Below are 5084 nucleotides of genomic sequence, written 5' to 3'. Positions count from 1 at the left end.
AACAAAAAGTTACTCGAACCAAGCCCTGCCCGACCAATCCCGGCTCAAAACGAAAACATGCACAATGAACCGTGTACCTGGTGCCAGAATTGTAATCACCTTCTCGCCGAGATTAATCCGCATGTGGCATCCTTTGCAACCAGCCAGAGTAAAGCACACCTGAAGCAACCCGACACAAAGAGCGTACCAGTAAAATGCGAAGAGTTCAGAGTTCCAGGAATACAAGATCCCTGCCATTTATTCATCTTATTTGCCATCTCCCCTTCCTCACCCTCTGCTTCCGCTTCCTTCTCCACCCCACCCACCCCGAAAAGCACAAAGGGTATTGTTCGGCGATGCTTTGCCCGGGATCGAGACCAGCAGCGCAGGGGGAGCTTTTTATGTATTCAACTCCCATCCTGTCAGCCGGGGGTCCAGGCCCGGTGTGATGATGGTTTCATATAATATGCTGCGAAAGCGTCTAGACGGTGGGTAAATAAATGCATACACCCTGCGAAAAAAAAGACATCCCCGCACAAAACACAGGTTTTGTGCAGAGAGCAGCGCGCCCAGGAACAGTTGAAGCAAACAAACAACAAATTGGAGCATCGACTATTGAGAGTTGTTTTTTCTTGGGGGGGAGCAGGGAACCATTTAGTTGGAATCTGGCCTGGATTTGGTGAAGAGGGTTTTCCATTGTGCTGGCACTTGGTTTTTGAAGAAAACAACAATCTGCATTCTTATGCTATATTTTGCCTACACAATGAGAGAAAAATCAAAAATCTAAATCGAGTAACATTTTTTGTAGTTCATTGTAAATTTATATTTCTGTTAGGCTAAAACCAATTTTATTCAAAGTTTTTATTTCGAAGTACACAACCTAGGCGTCATCCATAAAGTATGTCACGCTCTAGGGGGGAGGGGGGGTCTGGGCAAGTGTGACATTGCATGTTATAAGTATAGGAAAAGCTTGACAAACGGGGGGAGGGGGGTAAATTTTGGCCGATTTTTGCGTGACGTACTTTATGGATGAAGCCCTATAAGGTTCTCTAATTCAAAGGGGTGAACTTGAAGCATAATTTGTACCCGTTGAAATTCAAAGAAATTTGCTCCAAATTGAACTTTTTCCACTGTCCTCAACAGTCCAAAATAACTGCAAGCTAGCATCATTAGGGAGCAAAAGTACGTCATTCAACTTGGAAACTTTATTATTCTGCACCAGGCATTCGCCTTGCTCGATGTCACCATCCAGCCAACGAGTACGGGACTCAGACAACGGTTTTCGTTTTGCGATAGGACGTCACAGTCAGAGTCATGAACATCGATTATGCCAACCAACTGCTCTCCGCTGCTGGCTGTGACTATGGCACGCGATGTTGACGCTGGCTGAAGATCGTTTCGAGTGGAAAACAGAAAAGCAAATAAGGACCTCCTTTTCATCTGCTTTGAAAGGTGGGGTTCGTGAATCCGCATAGATTCATCTTAGTGGGGGAGCTTGACGGTTGATGTTGGACGTGACAGTAAATATGCTAGGAAAAGCTTTGGTTTTCAAAGTGCTGGAACACCAAGCGTCTTCATCTCTTAAATACACTTAGATTTTTTTAACCAAAATCTGTTGAGAAATTGGTAATCTTGAGATCGATAAACCATCTCTTAAAAGTGATCAAATTTTAACGAAATCAATGAAAAACCTGTTTATTAAAAAAAATACTTTACTTTTACAAATAAATATATTTCACTCTGAAGCATAACTTTTTGAGGTTCTAATTTTTAAACGTTTGGATCCTGACTTCAGTTAGTGTTGGCTTTAAAGTTAAACCGATCTGCTGTCACTCCAAATCTATTCAACCCTGATAAACCATCAATTCCCCTCCAAAGTTCCCTACCGTCTCCCCAACCCAACCGTGATCAATTTGTGTTAGGTTAGGTTATGTACGAATAGAACGTTCTCTTTGTTCTGTCCCCCGTCCCGAGGTAGACTTTCGAAAGAAGCTTCAGTTTCGGTCGATGCCGCGGTTATGTAAAGACACGAACCCCTCCTAACAGAATGCACGTGAGCAAATCTTTTGTCCAGACACATAATGCTGCCGGGAAGCTGCTGCTGTTAATATGCTGGAATCGTCTACACATTGCAATCTGCAGGACTACCCCAAAAAAATGGTGAAAAGTCAAGCGACGCTTTTTGGAGCGGAAAATTCGTTATGACCACATTGAAAGCAAGAAAATGAAAACGTATAGTATCTGTTCTCTGAATATATTTTTGCTATTTTCATTAGAACAATTTAGAACTTCAAAATTGATTTACATTGCAATAGGACCAGTTTGCTTCTAAAAAATATTTTCAATAATTTTGTTATGTATTTTTGTATAGCCTCTTAGTCAAAGCCAAAGTGTCTATTAGTCAATGTGTGGTGAATTATGTAAATTAAAAAACACTCTAGATTTTTTTTCCGAATTTTGATATTTTTTTCCACTAAGCACCTGACATAAACCGGTCTGTTAAATAATATATTTGGGTGATTCTCTACCAACTCACACGAAAACGGGAAAAGTTGCCCCGACCCCTCTTCGATTTGCGTGAAACTTTGTCCTAAAGGATAACTTTTGTCCCTGATCACGAATCCGAGGTCCGAGTTTTGAAAAAGTTGGTCGTCGTTGATCATGGCCGTTCATGGTCACCAATGACAGACACGGACGACGAAACAAAGAGAAACGCAAAATAGTAGTTTATGCAACAAGTTGCAAAAAGAAGATTTTTTCAGCACGTGTCGTACATTTATCCAACGAGGTTCACCGAGTTGGATAAATACGACAAGTGCTGAAAAAATCAAGGTTTGCAACGAGTTCCATACTACATTTTTTGCATTTCTGAAAAACACCCATTGAGTGAAATTATAAGTCGAATGTTCATGTATTTTGTCGATAAATCGTTTAAATCAAAAAAAATGTTGAAAAGTATTACTTTTCAAAACTAGTGCTGAAAAGTTCAACTTTTCAGCATCCATTTCAGTTTGAAATGTGTTTCTATTCGATTCTGTAATTTTTAGTAGATAAAAGTAGGCTGTTTCGTCACGCGAGAATGGCAGGAAAAGTAGGAAGTTTTAAAACGGAATTGCAAAAAGTAACTTTTTGCAATTCCGTTGTGAAACTACTTACTTTTCCTGTCATTCTTGAACGACGAAATAGCCTACTTTTCTGTACCAAAAATAACAGAATCGAATAGCAACACTTTTCAAAATAAATGCTGAAAAGTTCTACTTTTCAGCACTAGCGTGCCCAGGTCCTCAAGGAAGGTGGGGCAAAAATATTAGAGTTTTGAAAATTTCGTCGTTTATGGACACCCCCTGCCCAATTTTAGAACAAATTTCCGAGGATGGTGGGGCAACTGCCCCATGTTGCCCCACCCTGGGCACGCTAGTGCTTTTCAGCACTGAAATGGGTGCTGAAAAGTTGAACTTTTCAGCACTTGTTTCGAAAAGTAACACTTTTCAACATTTTTTTGATTTAAACGATTTATTGACAAAATACATGAAAATTTGACTTAAAATTTCACTCAATGGGTGTTTTTCGGAATTGCAAAAAATGTTGTATGGAACTCGTTGCAAAACTTGATTTTTTCAGCACTCTTCGTATTTATCCAACTCGGTGAACCTCGTTGGATAAATGTACGACTCGTGCTGAAAAAATCCTCTTTTTGCAACTTGTTGCATAAACTACTATTTCAAAATTTTTTTTTCGTAAAATCGCGATAACTCGTTCACATATAAATTTTTTGTAATTTTCTGCTCTACAACTATGTAGAACATTATTACACTCTAAAAAAACCCTGCAAAGTTATAAAAATCACGAAATATTAAAATGAAAAATTTTGTTATAAATGAAAAACTGACCCTTCTGGGTCAATGTAGATTCGAAAAGAACATTAAATTTCCCTTAAAATGACATGTTCCAAAATTTTGTACAGTCAAAACCGGAAAATGGCAGAGTTTTTTAAACTGTTTTAGTGTTTTTATCGATGAAAAATACGTTTTTTCGGAATTCTGAGTACGCCATCAAATCGGATGTCTAATTTTACAAAAAACATAAAAAACACGATTAAAAACCATTTCTGATCACTATTTTTTTCATTTTATTGCAAAAAAAAATTTTCGACAGGAAAACATTGTTTCGATGGATCAACTATGGTCCCCTTGGAACTGTCAAGCAGGAGCATTTCTGTCAAGAAGGACCGCGAGGTTAATTTTTCAAAATTGATTTAAAAATCCATTTTAAACTCTTTGTGGTCGTATAAAGAGTCATTGTACTCAGAAAAATATGCTTTATCTCTGTAAACAATAATATCAGCAATCTAAGCTTTATTTTAGGACCCAATTATTTAAAAAAAACACCTCTTTTTTCGCAAGTTCAAAAATGGAAGGGGTCGTACCGCTCCTCCGTCACTAGATATCAACAAACGGACCTCGGATTCGTGATTAGGGACAAAAGTTACCCGCAAATTTTCACGCAAATCGAAGAGGGGTCGGGGCAACTTTTCCCGATTTCGTGTGAGTTGGTAGAGAATTACCCAGCTACGTTGGTGTGCGGCACTTTCTTTTCTCTTCCAGAAAATAACAGAAGAAAACAAAATTTAGATGTTTCAACAGGCGCTGCAGATCCGTGTACTGCATACTTAATTATCTTGCCATACTGTATTTCCCTAAGCTTTTCCAAGCCTTTTGTTCCATTGTAGCATAATATATAACATTTCCGTTGAAACGGTAAGAACATTGTGAAATGTATTTTTCTTACCCAATGTAGCTTTTTCCTGCAATTTAGCGGAGTATCTTTTTAATTCCGATTTTAAAATACGAAAAGCTCTTTGCTAGTGCAGTCATCACCTACTGAGCCAAAAGCGTTACAGTACAAACATCACGCTCGAAACAAGTATCCTCAAAAGGAACAGTACAAATTTTCCCAAAAGGGGCTCTGATGTGGTAACTTGTTTTTCCACCCTTCAACTTGGCACGGCACAAGCAGCATCAATGTTGGTTGGACACAAAACAAACACACGGTGGATGCTGTGGTGGTGTGGTGTCTCTCTTCGGAGCATCATGATTCTGACCAAC

This window comes from Culex pipiens, chromosome 2 (assembly GCF_016801865.2).
Source record: "Culex pipiens pallens isolate TS chromosome 2, TS_CPP_V2, whole genome shotgun sequence".
Lineage (NCBI taxonomy): Eukaryota > Metazoa > Arthropoda > Insecta > Diptera > Culicidae > Culex > Culex pipiens.
Note: the sequence above shows the minus strand (reverse complement) of the source record.